We start from the raw sequence: 22,648 nt of genomic DNA on the forward strand, positions 1-22,648 counted from the left end.
ATGAAGAAAGCAGTAGCAACATACTAAATGATCAAGTGCTAATGCTAACGGAATGGGTCAAGTCAATCACATCATTCTCCTAATGATGTGATCCCGTTAATCAAATGACAACTCTTTTGTTCATGGCTAGGAAACATAACCATCTTTGATAAACGAGCTAGTCAAGTAGAGGCATACTAGTGACACTATGTTTGTCTATGTATTCACACATGTATTATGTTTCCGATTAATACAATTCTAGCATGAATAATAAACATTTATCATGATATAAGGAAATAAATAATAACTTTATTATTGCCTCTAGGGCATATTTCTTTCAGTCTCCCACTTGCACTAGAGTCAATAATCTAGTTCACATCATCATGTGATTCAACACCAATATTCACATCTGTATGTGATTAACACCCATAGTTCACATCGTCATGTGACCAACACCCAAAGGGTTTACTAGAGTCAATAATCTAGTTCACATCGCTATGTGATTAACACCCAAAGAGTACAAAGGTATGATCATGTTTTGCTCATGAGAGAAGTTTAGTCAACGGGTCTGTCACATTCAGAGCCGTATGTATTTTGCAAATATTCTATGTCTACAATGCTCTGCACGGAGCTACTCTAGCTTATTGCTCCCACTTTCAATATGTATCCAGATTGAGACTTAGAATCATCTGGATTAGTGTAAAAGTTTGCACCGATGTAACTTTTACGACGAACTCTTTTATCACCTCCATAATCGAGAAACATCTCCTTAGTCCTCACTAAGGATATTCTTGACCGCTGTCCAGTGATCTACTATTAGATCAAAATTGTATTCCTTTGCCAAATTCAGAGCAAGGTATACAATAGGTCTGGTCCATAGCATGGCATACTTTTATTTTATAGAACCTATGACTGATGCATAGGGAATGACTTTCATTCTCTTTCTATTTTCTCCCGTGGTCGGGATTTGAGTCTTACTCAATTTCATACCTTTGCAACACAGGCAAGAACTCTTTCTTTGACTGTTCCATTTTGAACTACTTCAAAATTTTGTCAAGGTATGTACTCGTTGAAAATCTTATCAAGCGTCTTGATCTATCTCTATAGATCTTGATGCTCAATGTGTAAGCAGCTTTACTGAGGTCTTTCTTTGAAAAACTCTTTTCAAACACTCCTTTATGCTTTGCAGAAAAATTCTACATCATTTCCGATGAACAATATGTTATTCACACATTCTTATCAGAGAGTCTGTAGTGCTCCCACTCACTTTCTTGTAAATACAGGCCTTTCCAAAAGTCTGTATAAAACCATATGCTTTGATCAACTCATCAAAGCGTATATTCCAACTCCGAGATGCTTGCACCAGTCCATTGATGGATCACTGGAGCTTGCACATTTTGTTAGCACTTTTAGGATTGACAAAACCTTCTGGTTGTATCATATACAACACTTCTTTAAGAAATATCCATTTAAGGAATGCAGTTTTGACATCCATTTGCCAAATTTCATAAAATGTGGCAATTGCCAACATGATCCGGACAGACTTAAGCATCGTTACGAGTGAGGAAAATCTCATCATATTCAACACCTTGAACTTGTCGAAAACCTTTCGCAACAAGTTGAGCTTTGTAGATAGTAACACTACTATCAGTGTCCGTCTTCCTCTTGAAGATCCATTTATTTAACATGGCTTGCTGATCATCGAGGAAGTCAACCAAAGTCCATACTTTGTTCTCATATATGGATCCTATCTCAGATTTTATGGCCTTAAGCCATTTCACGGAATCTGGGCTCATCATCGCTTCCTCATAGTTCATAGGTTCATCATGATCTAGTAGCATGACTTCCAGAACGGGATTACCGTACCACTTCGGTGAGGATCTTATTCTGTTTGACCTACGAGGTCCAGTAACAACTTGATCTGAAGTTCCATGATCATCATCATTAACTTCCTCACTAATTGGTGTAGATGTCACAGGAACCGATTTCTGTGATGAACTACTTTACAATAAGGGAGCAGGTACAGTTACCTCATCAAGTTCTACTTTCCTCCCACTCACTTCTTTCAAGAGAAACTCCTTCTCTAGAAAGGATCCATCTTAGCAACAAATATCTTGCTTTCGGATCTGTGATAGAAGGTGTACCCAATAGTTTCCTTTGGGTATTCTATGAAGACGCACTTCTCCGATTTGGGTTCGAGCTTATCAGGTTGAAACTTTTTCATATAAGCATCGCAATCCCAAACTTTAAGAAACGACAACTTTGGTTTCTTGCCAAACCACAGTTCATAAGGCATCGTCTCAATGGATTTTGATGGTGCCTTATTTAAAGTGAATGCAGCTGTCTCTAATGCATAACCCCATAATGATAGTGGTAAATCAATAAGAGACATCATAGATCGCACCATATCCAATAAAGTGCGGTTACGATGTTCGGACAAACCATAATGCTATAGTGTTCCAGGTGGTGTGAACCGTGAAACTATTCCACATTGTTTTATATGAAGGACAAACTCGTAACTCAAATATTCTACTCCATGATCAGATCGTAGAAACTTTATTTTCTTGTTACGACGATTCTCCACTTCACTCTGAAATCCTTTGAACTTTTTAAATGTTTCAGACTTGTGTTTCATTAAATAAATATACGCATATCTGCTCAAATCATCTGTGAAGGTCAGAAAATAACGATACTTGCCACGAGCATCAACACTCATTGGATCGCATACATCGGTATGTATTATTTCCAACAAGTCAGTAGCTCGTTCCATTGTTCCGGAGAACGGAGTTTTAGTCATCTTGCCCAAAAGACATGGTTCACAAGCATCAAATGATTCATAACCATGTGATTCCAAAAGTCCATCTTTATGGAGTTTCTTCATGCGCTTTACACCAATATGACCCAAACGGCAGTGCCACAAATAAGTTGCACTATCATTATCAACTTTGCATCTTTTGGCATCAATATTATGAATATGTGTATTACTACGATCGAGATCCAACAAACTATTTTTATTGGGTGTATGACCATCGAAGGTTTTATTCATGTAAACAGAACAGCAATTATTCTTTGATTTTAAATGAATAACCGTATCATAATAAACATGATCAAATCATATTCATGCTCAACGCAAACGCCAAATAACATTTATTTAGGTTTAACACTAATCCCGAAAGTATAGGGAGTGTGCGATGATGATGATATCAATCTTGGAACTACTTCCAACACTCATCGTCACTTCACCCTCAACTAGTCTCTGTTTATTCTGTAACTCCTGTTTCAAGTCACTTGTTTTTAGCAACTGAACAAGTATCAAATACTTAGGGCTACTATAAACACTAGTAAGGTACACATCAATAACCTGTATATCAAATATACCCTTGTTCACTATGCCATCCTTCTTATCCACCAAATATTCAGGGCATTTCCGCTTCCAGTGACCATTTCCTTTGCAGTATAATCACTCAGTTTCAGGATTTGGTCCAGCTTTGGGCTTCTTCGCGGGAGTGACAACTTGCTTGCCATTCTACTTGAAGTTCCCTTTATTTCCCTTTGCCCTTTTCTTGAAACTAGTGATCTTGTCAACCACCAACACTTGATGCTCTTTTTTGATTTCTACCTTCGTCGATTTCAACATCACGAAGAGCTCGGGAATCATTTTCGTCATCCCTGGCATACTATAGTTCATCACAAAGTTATACTAACTTGGTGATGGTGACTAGAGAACTATGTCAATCACTATCTTATCTAGAAGATTAATTCCCACTTGATTCAAGCGATTGTAGTACCCAGACAATCTGAGCACATGCTCACTAGTTGAGCGATTCTCCTCCATCTTTTGGCCATAGAACTTGTTGGAGACTTCATATCTCTCAACTCGGGTATTTTCTTGAAATATTAACTTCAACTCTTGGAACATCTCATATGGTCCATGACGTTCAAAACGTCTTTGAAGTCCCGATTCTAAGCCGTTAAGCATGGTACACTAAACTATCAAGTAGTCATCATATTGAGCTAGCCAAACGTTCATAACGTCTGCATCTGCTCCTGCAATAGGTCTATCACCTAGCGGTGCATTAAGGACATAATTCTTCTGTGCAGCAATGAGGGTAAACCTCAGATCACGGATCCAATCCGCAACATTGCTACTAACATCTTTCAACACAATTTTCTCTAGGAACATGTAAAAATAAACATATGAAAGCAACAACGCAAGCTATTGATCTACAACATAATTTGCAAAATACTACCAGGACTAAGTTCATGATAAATTAAAGTTCAATTAATCATATTACTTAAGAACTCCCACTCAGACAGACATCTCTCTAGTCATCTAAGTGATCACGTGATCCAAATCAACTAAACCATGTCCGATCATCACATGAGATGGAGTAGTTTCAATGGTGAACATCACTATGTTGATCATATCAACTTTATGATTCACATTCGACCTTTCGGTCTCCGTGTTCCGAGGCCATATCTTTATATGCTAGGCTCGTCAAGTTTAACCTAAGTATTCCGCGTGTGCAACTGTTTTGCACCCGTTGTATTTGAACGTAGAGCCTATCACACCCGATCATCACGTGGTGTCTCAGCACGAAGAACTTTCGCAACGGTGCATACTCAGGGAGAACACTTCTTGATAATTAGTGAGAGATCATCTTAAAATGCTACCATCAATCAAAGCAAGATAAGATGCATAAAAGATAAACATCACATGCAATCAATATAAGTGATATGATATGGCCATCATCATCTTGTGCTTGTGATCTCCATCTCTGAAGCACTGTCGTGATCACCATCGTCGCCGGCGCGACACCTTGATCTCCATCGTAGCATCGTTGTCGTTACGCCATCTATTGCTTCTACGACTATCGCTACCGCTTAGTGATAAAGTAAAGCAATTACAGGGCGTTTGCATTTCATACAATAAAGCGACAACCATATGGCTCCTGCTAGTTGCCGATAACTTCGGTTACAAAACATGATCATCTCATACAATAAAATATAGCATCACGTCTTGACCATATTACATCACAACATGCCCTGCAAAAACAAGTTAGACGTCCTCTACTTTGTTGTTGCAAGTTTTACGTGGCTGCTACGGGCTTAGCAAGAACCGTTCTTACCTACGCATTAAAACCACAACGATAGTTTGTCAAGTTGGTGTTGTTTTAACCTTCGCAAGGACCGGGCGTAGCCACACTCGGTTCAACTAAAGTTGGAGAAACTGACACCCGCCAGCCACCTGTGTGCAAAACACGTCGGTAGAACCAGTCTCGCGTAAGCGTACGCGTAATGTCGGTCTGGGCCGCTTCATCCAACAATACCGCCGAACCAAAGTATGACATGCTGGTAAGCAGTATGACTTGTATCGCCCACAACTCACTTGTGTTCTACTCGTGCATATAACATCTACGCATAAAACCTAGACTCGGATGCCACTGTTGGGGAACGTAGTAATTTCAAAAGATTTCCTACGCACAAGCAAGATCATGGTGATGCATAGCAATGAGAGGGGAGAGTGTTGTCCATGTACCCTTGTAGACCGAAAGCGGAAGCGTTATGACAACGCGGTTGATGTAGTCGTACGTCTTCACGGCCCGACCGATCAAGCACCGAAACTACGGCACTTCCGAGTTCTAGCACACGTTCAGCTCGATGACGTCCCTCGAACTCCGATCCAGCCGAGTGTCGAGGGAGAGTTCCGCCAGCACGACGGCGTGGTGACAATCTTGATGTTCTACCGTCGCAAGGCTTCGCCTAAGCACCGCTACAATATTATCGAGGAGGACTATGGTGGAGGGGGGCACCGCACACGGCTAAGAGATCAATGATCAATTGTTGTTGTGCCTAGAGGTGCCCCCTGCCCCCGTATATAAAGGAGCAAGGGGGGAGGGGGCAGCCGGCCTAGGAGGGGGAGCGCCAAGGGGAGTCCTACTCCCACCGGGAGTAGGACTCCCTCCTTCCTTGTTGGAGTAGGAGAAGGGGAAAGAGGGGGAGAGGAATAAGGAAAAGGGGCTGCGCCCCTTGTCCAATTCGGACCAGAGGGGGGGGGGGGCGCAGACCTCCTTCCTTTTGGCCTCTCTCCTCTATTCCCGTATGGTCCAATAAGGCCCATATACTCCCCGGCGAATTCCCGTAACTCTCCGGTACTCCGAAAAATACCCAAATCACTCGGAACCTTTCCGAAGTCCGAATATAGTCGTCCAATATATCGATCTTTACGTCTCGACCATTTAGAGACTCCTCGTCATGTCCCCGATCTCATCCGTGACTCCGAACTCCTTCGGTACATCAAAACTCATAAACTCATAATATAACTGTCATCGAAACCTTAAGCGTGCGGACCCTACGGGTTCGAGAACAATGTAGACATGACCGAGACATGTCTCCGGTCAATAAACAATAGCAGAACCTGGATGCTCATATTGGCTCCCACATCTTCTACAAAGATCTTTATCGGTCAAACCGCATAACAACATACGTTGTTCCCTTTGTCATCGGTATGTTACTTGCCCGAGATTTGATCATCGGTATCTTAATACCTAGTTCAATCTCATTACCGGCAAGTCTCTTTACTTGTTACGTAATACATCATCCCGCAACTAACTCATTAGTTGCAATGCTTGCAAGGCTTATAGTGATGTGCATTACCGAGTGGGCCCAGAGATACCTCTCCGACAATCGGAGTGACAAATCCTAATCTTGAAATACGCCAACCCAACATGTACCTTCGGAGACACCTGTAGAGCTCCTTTATAATCACCCAGTTACGTTGTGACGTGGTAGCACACAAAGTGTTCCTCCGGTAAACGGGAGTTGCATAATCTCATAGTCATAGGAACACATATAAGTCATGAAGAAAGCAGTAGCAACATACTAAACGATCAAGTGCTAATGCTAACGGAATGGGTCAAGTCAATCACATCATTCTCCTAATGATGTGATCCCGTTAATCAAATGACAACTCTTTTGTTCATGGCTAGGAAACATAACCATCTTTGATAAACGAGCTAGTCAAGTAGAGGCATACTAGTGACACTATGTTTGTATATGTATTCACACATGTATTATGTTTCCGGTTAATACAATTCTAGCATGAATAATAAACATTAATCATGATATAAGGAAATAAATAATAACTTTATTATTGCCTCTAGGGCATATTTCCTTCAACAACGTATGTTGTTATGCGGTTTGACCGATAAAGATCTTCGTAGAATATGTAGGAACTAGTATGAGCATCCAGGTTCTGCTATTGTTTATTGACCGGAGACGTGTCTCGATCATGTCTACATAGTTCTCGAACCCATAGGGTCTGCACGCTTAACGTTCGATGACGATTGGTATTATGAGTTTATGTGATATGATGTACCTAAGATTGTTCGGAGTCCCAGATGTGATCACAGACATGACGAGGATTCTCGAAATGGTCGAGACATAAAGATTGATATATTGGACGACTATATTCGGACACCGGAAGTGTTTCGTAGAAGTTTCGGATAAAACAGGAGTGCCGGAGGGTTACCGGAACCCCCGGGGGAATAAATGGGCCTCGATGGGCCCTAGTGGAGAGAGAGAGAGAGAGAGGGGTCGGCCAGGTCAGACCGCGCGCCCCCTCCCCTTGAGTTCGAATAGGACAAGGAAGGGGGGGGGGGGCGGCGCCCCCCTTTCCTTCCCCCTCTCCCTCTCCTCCTTCCCCCTCTCTTCCTTTAGGTGGAAACCTACTAGGACTTGGAGTCCTAGTAGGATTCCCCTCTTGGGGGCGCACCGAAGGAGGGCTGGCCAGCCTCCCCCTTACTCCTTTATATACGGGGTCAGGGAGGCACCCTAGAACACACAAGTTGATTGTTTAGCCATGTGCGGTGCCCCCCTCCATAGTTACACACCTCGGTCATATCGTTGTAGTGTTTAGGCGAAGCCCTGCGCCGGTAACTTCATCATCACCATCACCACGTCGTCGTGCTGATGAAACTCTCCCTCAAGCTCAGCTGGATCTAGAGTTCGCGGGACGTCACCGAGCTGAACGTGTGCAGATCGAGGAGGTGCCGTACCTTCGATGCTAGGATCGGTCGAATCGTGAAGACCACATTGTCATAACGCTTCCGCTTACGGTCTACGAGGGTACGTAGACAACACTCTCCCCTCTCGTTGCTATGCATCACCTAGTGATAGATCTTGCGTGATCATAGGACATTTTTTGAAATTACCGCGTTCCCCAACACATTGAGAGATTAGATAAGTATCGTCGTAAATTCTTCTGGTGTGGTGGTGCGGGAAAAACGTTATCATCTTGTTAAGTGGGCTCGGATGTGCCGGTCCAAGAAAAAATGCGGGCTTGGTGTTAAAGACCTCCACAAACAAAATATCGCTCTCTTGGCTAAATGGTGGTGGAAACAAGATACGGGGGATGGCCTCTGGCAAGAGGTGATTAGAGCGAAATATATTAGAAATTGTTCTGTGGCAGATGTTAAGACTAAATTTAATGACTCCCCTGTGTGGAAGGCTTTGCTCAAAGTCAAAGAGATTTATATGGACGGGAGGAAGGTAAGTGTCAATTCTGGATATGTGGCCAGGATCTGGCATGATTCCATTGGCACTCGTCCCCCTTTGTGTGAGACGTATCCCGAGCTTTTCAGTGTTGCCAACCACCCTGGCAACACGATTAGCCAATTCTGTGGTAGAGAGGATAGGGATCTCTTCAGGCGAAGGCTGACCCCTGATTTGGCTCGGCAACTTGTGGAGGTTGAGGATATTATCAAAGACCTTGCTCCTTCCAATGATCCTGACAAGATCGAATGGGTGTTTGGCCCTAAAGATAGATACATGACTAAGTCTACGTATTCCTATCCATTGCTGAGTGTGATTACAGATGGATCTGGAAGGCTAAACTTCCTGTTAAAATTCAGATCTTTCTTTGGAAGCTGTTTCAAGACGCTGTGCTAACAAGAGATGTTATGAAGCGTAGAAACTGGGCGGGTGATCCCCGTTGTTCCTTTTGTAATTGTAGGGAAACTTACTTGCATTTGTTATTCCTGTGCCGGTGGCCAGAATTACTTGGCGCACGGTTGGGGCGGTGCTGGGCACTGACCTTTGCCCTAATAATCTCTGGCAATTCTATTCTTGTTGCTATGCATTCCTACCCCATGGGGAACGTTACTTCACCATGGGGCTGGCTGCTATATGCTGGGCAATCAGGAACTGCAGAAATCGTGCTACTTTTGAGCATAAGAAACTGTCATCTCCTTTTGAGATTGTCTTCACAACTTGTGTGCATCTGAACTATTGGGCAGGACTCTTGAAGGGCGCGGAACGGGAGGAGCTGGAGCATGGTGCGCTGATGTTGAAGAATACCGCTAAGAGGATGATGAGTCTATGCGCCACAGCGCACACTGAGAGTGCCTAAGAGAAAACGAAGACTTGGTCGGGCAGCGCTGATCTGTGGCATATAAAGTGGATCTCCCATCCTGTTTCGCATGGTCTACTTTTGGTGGATTATACTTTATTTTGGTAGCGGGTTTCAGGCCTCTGCAGAGGCCAAAGTTGATCTTCATGTACTGTGAACTTGTTATCTGTAGTCGTGTGTTGATAGTGTTCTAGGGTTTTTGCCTCGTAGTAGACGTTTCGATTGCGAGCGTCTACAACGGGTTTCCCTGGAATGCTTGAACTCACTTTTTCCCTTTCCCTTTTTCGGTCAAACTGGAATAAACCTGTATTTCCGTTATTTCTATAATGGAAAGGGGATTAGTCCGGTTAAAAAAAAGGACACATTTACAAAGAAGAAGAAAACCAATTATGGTAGCCTTTTTTGGGCGATTACAAGAAGTTTCTTGATCATAGATGATGCTACAAACTTTTCATTTCCCTTTTGATGTCGCTCATTTGCGAGTATGCGGGTTCCCTTCTCTACCGTCCACCCGCTTTGTTAGGTGGAGGGGTACCCTTCTTTCGTGTTTGTCCTATAGATAGAGGTAAGTTAGGGTTTGTCGATGGTGTTGTTGGGGGTGGAAGAAGTTGCACCATGCCAATAAGGCTTAAAGTAGACTGTCCCTCACTTATTTGAGGGTCGTTAGGACATGTAGTTGGGGAATGTTGGAGCTGGTGTTCTCCTTCGACGGTGTCGGGTGGAGGCGGTTCTGAAGGCTAACAAGTGTGTGGTCTGCCCTAGCCGGCAAGCTATAGATAGAACGATTCCGCTACATGAGGTTCATAAAGCGTGAGAGGTGTGGTGGTGTGATGTCAGTTTTCTTCGTTCCCATGGGCCAAAGATGGCGGCGTCCAAAGGCGAGAGGCACAAGGAATTCTAGAGACATTACTATATTTTTCTTTTCTCCAGGGGTACTTGTGCAGTGTGTCAATGTATATGAGATCAAAAAGAAACTAGTGGAGTTATCCAGCACAAGTCAGGCGAATCACAAGATTTGTATTGCTAATCTTTTAGGACTTTCTCTACAACGTAGTCAAGTTTTTTTTTTTTGAGCTGGAACACCTTGCATTCCAATTACGAGGGACCAACCACCATATCTCTTCTTTTCATGAATGCATCCATCTGTTAAACAAGAAAACATCCAACTTCACATGACAGCTCCAAGCATGATATACTCTGAATGTTGCACTAAACCCATGGCAGTGCACATACAAGTTACTGCCCAGTGAGACGAGCTCTCGCAAAAGAGAAAAAATAGGGACGAGACCAGGCAGCATGTCAACATGCATTGATTAATAAATATACCAAAAACTATTACTTGCCCTACAAATAAAAATGCATACTTTGCGTCTGCGGCACTATAGCTCGATATACCATAGGCACCACGCCTAGCTATGCCTTCAACAATATGTACCGAAGAGGAGCTGATCCTCCTTCAGAATCACATATAGGCAAGGCTCCAGTTTGCGCCATGATACAGCGCTTGGAAGAAGAAAGGACCGTGTCTGCATCCTGGAAGAAAGAAACAAACCACACTGCATACATTTAGTAAATAAATAGACCAAAACTTTGAGTATGGGTGGATTAGAGTAAAATGATATTTCCATGTAGAATGTCATATCTACTTAGCACACTGAATGAATATATATAGACATGGACCGTGGTAGCCAAGTTGGTGCCATGCTTGCTCTATATAGAGTCTAACAAAAAAAAGAGAGCATGGTAAGCGTCTTCTCTTTGTTTCAGACAGTGTAAACAGGTCACGCGAAAAAATCATCAAATATTGTTTTTTCTTGAAGGCAAAGAGCCCCAGAAAGAGCAGTTGCCATAGAAGTTATCTGAAAGACGACTACTTGTCTCAGCTGGGCGACACTTGCTAAATATGGCTTGGCACAGAATATAAGAACTACCTGCATCTGACTTTCAGAGGGGATATGTTTCATGAAACGAATACTGGATCCGGAAGAATCATCCATATGAGCACTACTAATCTTACAAGACGAAAAGAGCTTAGTTACTGCAATCTATCGACAGTCTTCATCTTATTACCGATAACTCAAGCGAGAATCAGATGTGCAAATGTTAAAGAAATGGTCAAATTATCACGCACGATACTGCTAGAAGAAAATTTGACTGGTCTAGTTTATGTTACTCAATGGAAGAACCCCAAAAAAGAAGTTTTGGAAGATCCCACCTGATGTTTACTATTAAAGGTGACTTAGACATTGAGATGATTCTAGATCATAACAGAAATCCATAATTTGAATTACCACTTGAAATAAAAGCCTAGTCGGTAATATTCATAATCGTTGCTGAAAGGAACCATATTTCAAACAGTAGCCCAAATAAGGGCCGTGATGGCCACTAGACAGTAGTAGCAGTAGGTACAGTACGACGGAGGGCAAAATGTACGATCAAAACCTACGATATGGCCAGGCAATAATACCAAACAGAATTACTAAAAAAAAAAATCAAGTCTGATGCATCTATCATAACCATTCAGAGATGGTAATCCTATCAAAAGTGTTAGTTTGCTTGCACTGTATGACTGTATGACAAAACAAGAGTCGATTAAGCAGAACATGTGTTATGGACATTTTGCTTCTAATGAAAATTCCAAAGGGGAACACGCACACAATGTAACGGCAATGTAAGTCCAACTATAACTGCAACAAAATAAAGCATGAAACAAAGGAAGCGCCTCTCGTGATGGGTTAGACCCAAAAAGGTGCACACAGTTTCCCATAGTGTTGATATAGTATCTTCAGCAATGAAAAAAGCAACTTGCGAGGATCACCTATCTGGTATTGACTGGTGGAAGATTCATCCCATGTAACCATCTAATCGAGCCATTTACTTACTTGCTTTGATTCAGTACTTCCACGAACAAGAGGGCCACGAACAGGTTAATGGCAGAAAAGATGGAAGTAACTAAGTGCACTGCCATCAGTGATCCTTGAAGCAAATAAAGAGAAAAAAAAACTAAAGTATTAGCTGAACATCATCAACCAACTAAAGTGTTAACTGAACATCAACCTGATAGTTCCAAAAGAATGAATAAATGAGGATGCAATGCAGTGCTGCTGTCTTCCAAGTCGGCGACTGATCTGTCTTCAATGTAGGAGAGTTATGGTTAACACCTGAATGATGTCAATGGATTCCCACAAAAAATCCCATTGCAGAGATCATGACATTGGAATCTGACTGCAGCATGTGTTTGCAGTGTGTGCGCCCCGAAGCGAGGCTGATCCTCTGCCTCATTCAGGTGGTGTGCTCTGCATCCAAAATCTTCTCCCGGTAGAAAGAAAGCAACATCAAATTCAGTAAATTGAAGACTGAGTTTGGGTGGATTAGACTAAACCAATATCTCCAGGTAAAACATCCCCTGTTCAACAAGTGCAGCCTGTGTGCATGCATGCCATGTCTTCTCTAGTTGGCACACAGAATAAAAGGACCGTGGTAGCCAAGCTTTCAAATCAAAAGGCTATCACTACCTATAAGAATTAAACCCAGCGATGCTACATGAACCATTATCACCTCATGTGCTTACCAGGTCTTTTTCCTTGTGCTACCAGATGGAAGTCATGAAGAGCAGCCAGCTCATGTCGCCTCTAATTATCTACTCAACCATAACATGGGTTTGTGTGCAAACAGGAATGACACAAATCAAAGAAACAAGGGAAAAATAACTCAAGCGTGTCAACCGCGATGCAACTTGTTAACTCCAAGAGTTCCAACTTCAGTCCTGGTACATTTAATATTGCGAAGGAAACAACATGACCTATCTTTCTGTGCTTGAAAAAGCTTAAGTAATATAAGGATTTCAAAAGCGGACGTAACCAAAATTCTGAGTATCCATGGAACAGCCACGTATTTTTCATAACAGAAACAGCTAGCACCAATGGAAATGCTGCTAGCACATTTTTCAGTTTTGAGACCAGATTCCTATTAAAATTGTATTCCAAGAAAAAGAAAAAAAATTAGATACCACTTCCCTCTGCAAGCAGCAGCATATTCTTTATCGAGGTGCGGGCATATGAAAATTTTCAATGAATTCTCAGTCACCATGAAAATGGTATTATAGCTCAGGTTGCGCTTGAGCAATCCATTTCCTTGAGAAACTTTACAGCATAGTATCAGGGCCTGAGCAGGCCCTCTACTTCTGATAAGCTATGACAGATGTAAATGATGAGACTAATTCATTGTTGATCATTTGAAACTTTCTCAGCGGAAGTAAAATCAGGTACAGGATTTAGGAACAAAGATATTAAATCTTAGAAGGATAATGGGAAAGAAACCAAAAGGCATAATAAGACACCCAATAGAAACATATATTTTCTAAACATAACCTGGATATAAAAATGAACTGTAAATGATGAAAAAAAAGACAGAAATGAAAATGGAAATAAAAATTTGGATGAAAGCAACTCATATGATATATTTACTGGAAAACGATGCAATACAGTTCTCATCCTTTCTGGTTCTCTGGGTTCTGGTTTCACAACAAAATTGGTCTACCCACATATTTAATTTCCATTATCCTAAAAATGGAAGTCAGAAACACGAATATATTCATGGACTCTCATTTCCAGAGATTGTAGGCCATGCTTTCACGTCTACTTAACAAGAACATCATTACATCAACACCACGGGGTTCGTGAATTAAACTATCAATTTCATTAGGCATTAGCAACGACCAAACCAGCATATGGAAGACATACACATACTACAGCAGAAAACCAATCAATATTTAGGGGGAAAAATACTAATGTGAATTACCAGCTTACGCTATGAATGGTGCAAACTCTGTCATGCCATACACAGTTACCGATTTCCATAAAACCCATCCTTGCTTCATGTAAATCTGAAATTAGTCGGCAGTAGCCCTTTGCAAGCATCAGCATAGTCTCCAGCGAGGCATGCTGCAGCATCCTTGTGAGGGCATACGTACTTCTCCATGAATACCTTCTCATTCAGTGCGACCGCGGAATACAAGTCCCGGTCAGGATCTAGCAATCCATTTGCCTTAAGAAACTTCACAACGTAGCTCCGGGGCCTTAGCCGTCCCTCCAGGCTGTACGAGAGCATTACCGCGTGACGGGCAATGTATGCGGGTTCAACCCCAAATCAGAGATGAGGAACTCTGACCTTCTCTGCAGAAACTCCTTAGTCTTATTCAGCACATTTGGAGCCTTAGAAATAGCAATGGCCACCTGAGCATCCGACCACCTGAACGTTTTCTTCAGGTGCTCCACTTTGGCGGCGATTTTCTCCTCGCTGATTAATGCAACAGCATTGCGTGCATGCCTAAACATCCCAGATCATCAGGGTATACCCAGACCTTCGACGCACACCCCTGTCGCCCGGACACGCTCTGCCCTGGTGGTGAGCAGCCATGGCTGAGCGACGCACAACCTGGCAGTATCACAAGGACCAAGCCCAAACTCTCGCAGGACTGCGACATTGGGCTTGATCACCCTCTCAAGGTTGGACGTGAGAATGTAGAAATTGTGCTTGACAGCAGAGAGAAGATTCTCGTAGGACCCAAAGATGCACATGCAGTAGTGTATATTGGGGATGATGGATCTACAGCGGAATCTGTCTGGGGCGAGCAAGAGGAGGCGCGCCATGTCAGGATCTGACAGGCCGAGGCCGGAGAGACCCGCGACGATGGGGGACAGGCCCTTGTCCACCTTGGTGCAGAGGAACTTGGGGTCCTTGGCGACGAGGGCAGCGACGTCGGCGCCGGAGAGGCCGCGACCGGCGAGGAAGGCGAGCACGGCGTCGGGGTTGGCGGCGGACCTGAGGTGGGCCAGCTTGGGGGAAGCCTTGAGTGCCTGGGGAAGGGTGAGGCCGCAGGTGGAGACGAGGTACTCCTCCACGGCGAACCCGGTGGTCGGGGAGATGTCAGGGGCTGTGGCGCCGGAGAGGAGGCGGCGGGGAGAGGAGAGGATGCAGCTCCGAGCGTGTACCTGTGGTCAGGCGAGGCAATCCTCCGCGGTGGCGGATATCAGGCGGTGGAGAGGGGAGGTAGCGGAGGGGGTGGACAGCATCTGGATGAGGACGCGGCCTCGTCACCGGAGCATGGCGGAGCCGGCGGCGAGTGGAGGGAGGGAGCTGGGTGAAGGAAGGGGAAGACGTGGGTCAGTTGTCTCTTTCTGAAACCACTAATTGAGGAGCGCTCCCCGCAACTATTAGTCGGGGAGCACTCCCCGCGCGGAGCGCTCGTGAGCCTTTTCCGAGGCGCTCCGCGCGCGACACTTGTCACGCGGACGGCTTCTCCCGTGATTTCTGGTTTCCGGTTTTCCTTTGTGGTTTTTCTTTTTTCACTTTAGTCCTTATACTCTTAATATTTTGTAATACCTTTTGATCTGTTTTGAGATCTGTTTCTCTCTGGTGTGGGTGAACCGTCGTCGCGCACTCTTCTTTCTTTGCTGTCGTCTCCGCTCATCGCGGCCGCCGCTCTTGCCGGCGCGTGGTTACCGCGGTCCTCGTCCCGGCTGCCGCGCTTGTTGCCTGCTCTTACGACGGTCTTTCTTTAGCGTCGACCGCGCCCTCTTTCGCGATATGGTCGTTTCTACCGGTTGCATTCGTGGGTTCCCTATTTCCCTTTCACGTTTCTCTTTTTGTTCCCATTATATTTCCGGGATATGGAGATTTATGGGGTAGTTACGGGTGGGGACTACCAACACCATCATATGTCAAGTTTCAACTGGGTTTTGTTGGATTAATTCTTGATAACCATTGCAGTTATGGTTTGTCCTTTTTGCCGTATTCCTGGTGGTCCGTGTTCTTCTGTTGATTCTTCTGTGTAGATGGGTTCAGTGTGGTCCTGGATCGGCGTTGTTGGAGGCGTGTTGTAAGAATATCATTTTATAATTGTTCCATTTTTGGCACACACGCTTATTTCTTTTGGTGCTGCCCATGCTGTTTAGATTTTGATTATGATCCTTGTTTTGATTTGTTGTGCAATGTACAGTATGTTCCGTGCAGTGTTAGAGCTCATCTTGCTCGTTACATCGAGGAGTGTAGGGCTTTAGGCATAAGGAGGGGTGACGAAGATATTGATCTTGCTTTTCAGTGCAATGAGGGTTATTTGTATGGTGTTCTGTTTAGTCATGGTCGAGTGAGGAGCAAATTCCATGGTCCTTCCTGGGAACGATTGGTCATTGATTATGGTGTTCGTCCTTGTGATATAATGACCATTAGGCTTGAACATTATGGAACGTGTATTGGTATTGATTTTTATCGTGTTTGTCGTGGAGATGCGTTGTATCCTTTACCATTTGTTGGTAAGGTTTATTTTTAAGGAAGTTTTTAGCTTGTTTTATTGTACATGATGATTTTTCTGTTCTCTTGAGCCTGTGTAATTATATTTTGTAGCTCTTGATGGTTTGAGCGACTCCGAGATGGAACTTGTTGGGAGTTATTATTACACCCGTGGTGTTTTTCTTAATTATCAGCAGATGTATTTCATGAGGTGTCAACTCTTTGATGATGATTACATACCCTGTTGTCCTTTTGTTCACAGGATTGATTCCATGAATGTTAATGGTCATCATATGGTCAGATTTTTTCCACTTTTTTTCTTTGTTTCTGTCTATTTATTTATTTTTATTATCTCTTCAACTTATAGTTTTGAATTTTTGTTCTATTTCTGATAGCTTGATGTTTTTTGTCAGGTTATTCCTGGTATTGTTGTGAGGAGTTTGAAGGGGTTTGTGACTTTTCCTAGGACTGGCGTTTTAACTCTTGAAGTTACTTTGGAATCTGGTTATGATGATATATATGTGAGCACTCCTTGCTCCGACTTCATTGGCCTGGGTAATAGAATGGTGTTCAAATAGGAAGGTTTCAGTGATTTTCTCCAGGCATCTTCTATTGAAGTAAACAGCTTGGTGCTGATAACTTTCAAAGAGCGTGATGGGAGGCTTGCTGTTATCATCAATCTTCTGACGTAGTGATGTTAGTTATAGCCTTTGAACATAATGGATTTTGTTTAAAAATCTATGCTACGGTTTAATGTTATTTAGATATATGAAACGATATGAACCTAAATGTTCATTGCTTTTGTTCGTTTGTACCTAAATGGTTGTGCATCTCTTTTAAATATGTTTTTTTGGACGGATTTTATTTTATTGGGGTCATAGTTATAAATTCAGTAGAGGCACGTGTGTTGTTTACTTCGAGGCACGACTGTGCATCTCTTTTATGTGAGGCACGTGGATTGTAGTCAGTACAGGCACCGTTGTGTGGAGGCACGGGTATACAGAGAGGAGCGTGTGTGCAGCACCAAAGTTTTACGGTCGATGATGCCTGCGGAGCACATAGAGTTATTGTAGATTTCATGTGAGGCACGTGGATTCAGCAAACGAAGGCATGGAATTGCAGTCAGTACAGGCACGGTTGTGTGGAGGCACGGGTATGCTAAGAGGAACGTGTGTGTAGCACTAGCACAAAAATTGGACGGGCGATCACGCATGCCGAACATGTAAAGCAAGAGGCACGTGTGTGTGTGGTACGTAGAGTTACTTTTTGTTTTATGTGAGGCACGTGGATTGATCAAATGGAGGCACGTAAGTGTATTCATTATAAGAACGGTTGTGTGGATGTACGGGGCATACAGAGAGGAGCGTGTGTGCAGCACCAAAGTTGCACGGGTGATGACGCGTGCGGAGCACGTAGAGTTACTGTGGGTTTCATGTGAGGCACGTTGGTTGTGCAAATGCAGGCACGGTATCGAAGTCAGTACAAGCACGGTTGTGAGGAGGCACGGGTATACTAAGAGGAACGTGTGTGCAACACGAAAGTTCTACGGGCGATCACGTGTGCCGAACACGTAGAGATACTATGGGTTTCATGCGAGAGGCACGTGTGTGTAGTACGTAGAGTTACTGTTGGTTTTATGTGGGGCACGTGGATTTATCAAACGGAGGCACGAAATTGTAGTCAGTACAAGCATGGTTGTGTGGAGGCATGGGTATGCTGAGAGGAGCTTGTGTGCAGCACCAAAGTTGAGTTGCATGGGTGATAATGTGTGCGGAGCACGTAGAGATACTGTGGGTTTCATGTGAGGCACATCGATCGAGTAAACGGAGGCACAGAAGTGAAGTCAGTACAAGCATGGTTGTGTGGATGCAGTTTTTGAACGCTCTTGCTGCTGTCAAGTTTATAGAGGCACGGATGTATGGCAGATGAGGCATCAGTCCGAATATTTGGCTAGAGAGGCTCGGTTGTGGATGCACAGGTGTGATGTCTCTAGTGTCACGGGTGCGTGGCACCACAGGCATGGTTTGGTTAGTCACTTAGAGAGACACGGTTGTACATAGGCCAGTTGCACACGATAGTGTAGTTTTGTGGCATCGTGCAGAACTGGTCTACGGAGAGTAACTTGTGTGTAATAGCAAGGATGTTCTGAATGGACGGAGCGGTGTTTGATGTGAAATGGTTGTGTTGTGTGATTTTAATTTTGTTTCAATGTGGTTAAAGTAACAAAGTTCTTGTCATTTGCGTCTGTGTGCCGAATGTTTTTCTGCAATATTTATGATTTAAGCATTCTACTGAAAGTTTACAACGATACCAGCACATATTCTTGTAAATGCACGAGGCATCTTGTAAAGGTTGAGTATGAAAATTATAATACAATATACCGCGACATATCTCTCGTTCTATAATCATGGATACAATATATGCTTGCTCAATACTGGGACATAACTTAATAATTGCATTTAGACATGCACACCACTGTGTTCAAAGTTCAAACGTAAAAATAGTAATACAATACAGACAACATCTTTGAGCAACAACAAACATATGATTCCTCAATACTGGGACATAACTTAGTAATTGCATTTAGACATGCACACCACTGTGTTCAAAGTTCAAACATAAAATAGTAATACAATACAGACAACATCTTTGAGCTACAGCAAACATATTTACAACATGGGTTCATTCACTCTAAATTATCATAATAGTAGTGCCACGCACCCGATCCCTCGATCATGGGAGATCAATCAATCACGGCATGATTCTACTAGTTTAATGTAGACATCCATTTTCTCGCAATTTACCAACAACTGTTTCCCTTCTGGCGCTTCTAGCCGCTGGAAGATCCCTCGTCTTTGTTCTTACATGGGTGGAGTTTTTCTTTCATTGGTTGTTGGTGAAGGTGACATAGCCCATTCTTGATGATTAGGATTCTACGGTACAACTCATAGCTAACATACCCATCCTTTGCTGTGTACTCAAGGTGTATCGGGGAAAGTGGCTTCCACTCCCAGAACTGGTGCTTCTCCTTTGGGAATGATTTCTTCATGTTCTTGTATGAGGGGTAGATGATGGCTGCTACAAGGTCACCCATCGAGTCCCTTTCTCCACCACCCTTGATGCAGAATAGCCTCTGGATGTCGACGTGGTGCTCGTCTGGAATTTTGATGCATGCACAGGCAAGCATGGTCTTGTCATTCCTAGTGCCGACGCTAGTGAAAGTTACCGCTTTCTGTTGCAAGAAGTCTACTAACGCCTGGGAGCGCTCGGAATTGCAGTAGTGGTATACAAGGACATGCTCGCGCATGGCAAGTTGGACGACAATGATCCCTTGTCATATGTAATTGCTCTTACGTGTGTACTCGAGGTCGAGGCCAACGAACTTGTTCTTCTCCTCCTTTAGCCATTCCTCGTACGTTTTGATGATTCGCTCCATGGTCCTTGGGTCGTTGGTGTACACCACCTCCAGCACAGTTGTACCATGGGTAGTGATGTGTTCGGTGAGTGTTGTTAGTTTCCGTCGTTCATGGTTGGAGGTGTGCAGTGGTGAACTGCGGCCGGCGAGAAAGTTTCGAGGAAGAGGATGCAAATGGAGTCGGAAAAGTGAAAGGATCTTTTGCTGTGCAAAAAAGGAAACCGCCAAAGAGCTGTTGCTAGTCCCCCGGCAGTTCCAGGCGTAGATTTTCGGAAACAGGCGTTTGTTTTATCTGTTTTTTTAAGATTTTCACATATCTTGTTCATTGAATTTTTTTTATTCGTTGTGTGCTGCGTGCGTGATCCATATGTGTGTATTCCATCTTTGGCTGTGAAAGTAGTCGTGTAAACGGTAGAACACTCAGCAGATGCATGGTCGTGCCTTTGTTGTGAAAACGTTTTTTTCAATTAACAATCTTCCTTGGTTAGGGAGGCACTGTTGTTATGTTATTCGGTGCACAACTGTGTGTTTATGCAAAGTTGGTGAAGTAAACATAGTTTTCACTTGAAAATTGAGTCCTGTTTGGTTTTTAATTGAGATATGTTTCAGTAGATTGTTTGAATAAGTTTGGTAACATGGCATTGCTATAGGTTTTGTATCAAAAACTGATTCTTGTTTCGTTTGATTTTTGTAAATGATTCTTTCTCTTTTTTTGTGTTTTTGAATTGTGAACTTTTCAAAGGATTAGAACTACATTTTTCCAAAGAATCATTCCGATAGTTCAAACAACATTTGTTGCAAAGGATCATTCTGATGGTTGAAACAGCGAGTAGAGGGTCCGTAAGAGCTACATAAGTTCCAAAAGATCATTCCGGTAATTCAAGCAAGCACATGGTCCATAATAGTTACATTGCTCTACCATCCTAACTAGCAAACTTATTTTAACCAGTGTTTTGCTCCTGGGAGGCATCATCTTGAAATTAGCGCTGAACATCCTAGGAGATACACGGTTTGCTTCCATTTTAGGTGCTGGTTCCGACGGAACCTACAAAATGCGTTGAATGATGATGGACACAGAACGGTCATGGCTCTCTTTGAAAGTGATTAGAAGAACGTTCTTTTCAACAAAGGATGTAGCTGATATGAAGTCTTTGAAAGAAGACTTTTCTATTACCATCCTGCCGTTGTTTTTGCAGATGTAGTACGACGAAGGAGTGACGACATGGGTAGGTTCATCAAGAGCTTCAAGGGTCACCCTGCCATTGGTTGGCATGTCCACCCATCTCTTCAGTGTCGAGACAACGCTCCTCAGAATTTTCTAGAAGAAATCGAAATTAAATAGAAATTAAAACCGTTGAATTGCCACTTGGACAATAAATAAAAGAATGGTTGAATACGGTGAGTGCGCAAACATTAAGAAATTCCAAATTGAAAGTAATATAATTCCTGGCATGTTCAGGTTTGTGTGTAAACAGATAAAACAACATATTAAGAGAACAACAAAAGTTTTGTTGTTTTAGGTTTGGATAAATAGGTTCTTTACAACTTTACATATAAGCAAGATTTCATCAATATTGTTTATATTATATATGAGAAAAATACGGTTTGTATTTTAACAAGGACAGTTGTAACCAACCATGATGCAGTCTTTGGTGTTAGTGGGAGTCAAGACGTGGACAAATGGACGACAACAGATGAAAGTATCTCTGAAAAGGCGTTGTAGAAAGAATCATGTTTGGTCGTAGGTAAGCTCAATATCCTTAGAGTAGACACATCAGTGAACATGGTCGAAATCGTCAGAAGAAAGGTCGTCGAGAGCTAGAAAAAGAACAAGATTTTATGCAACACGGGTTAATATTATTCAGTCTGATGCATGCATATAAAAATACAGCGAAAGAAGATAAGTTTGTAATATTAAATACCTACCAACGTGGGGTAATGGAAGTAGACTTTTTTCATCCCTATATGTTTGTATTTCGAGATTGAGACCCTCGTTTGGTAGTTCAAATTCTATGCGGTCTCCAGCACGAAGTTCATAATCATCCGCAAAGGTGTTCCACTCACCACCGCAGAACTTTTTGTAGTTCGCCCTATGATTAAACAAAGCATTGTAAGACATTCCTTCATGTGTAAGAAGGGCTGGCTCTACCTTCTCTTTACGAAATTTTCTTGCTTCTTCCTTCCTCTCGTCAATGTATTCAGCGAGAAAAGCTCTGACATTACAAGGTACATACTGGAAAAATAGTAAAAATAACAACATGTAAGTATAAATTTGAACTCGCGTACTATTAATGTTAAAAGTTTTCTTAAATTGGATATGGATTTTTGATAAGAATTATAGATAACAACATAATGGTATTATAAATTAATGGATACAGATTTTTGGCATATGTTGACTAATTTTAATTAGAACTGAAGATGCACTATAGTAATCAAGGCATATGCAGGCAAAACTAATGGACTATATTAATCAGGGCATAGGTAGGCAAACTAACCGAAAATGAAAACACAAGGCATGTGCGAAGAAGTGACAGCAGGGGAACCTAGTGTAGGTG

This window comes from Triticum aestivum, chromosome 1B (assembly GCF_018294505.1).
Source record: "Triticum aestivum cultivar Chinese Spring chromosome 1B, IWGSC CS RefSeq v2.1, whole genome shotgun sequence".
Taxonomy (NCBI): Eukaryota; Viridiplantae; Streptophyta; class Magnoliopsida; order Poales; family Poaceae; genus Triticum; species Triticum aestivum.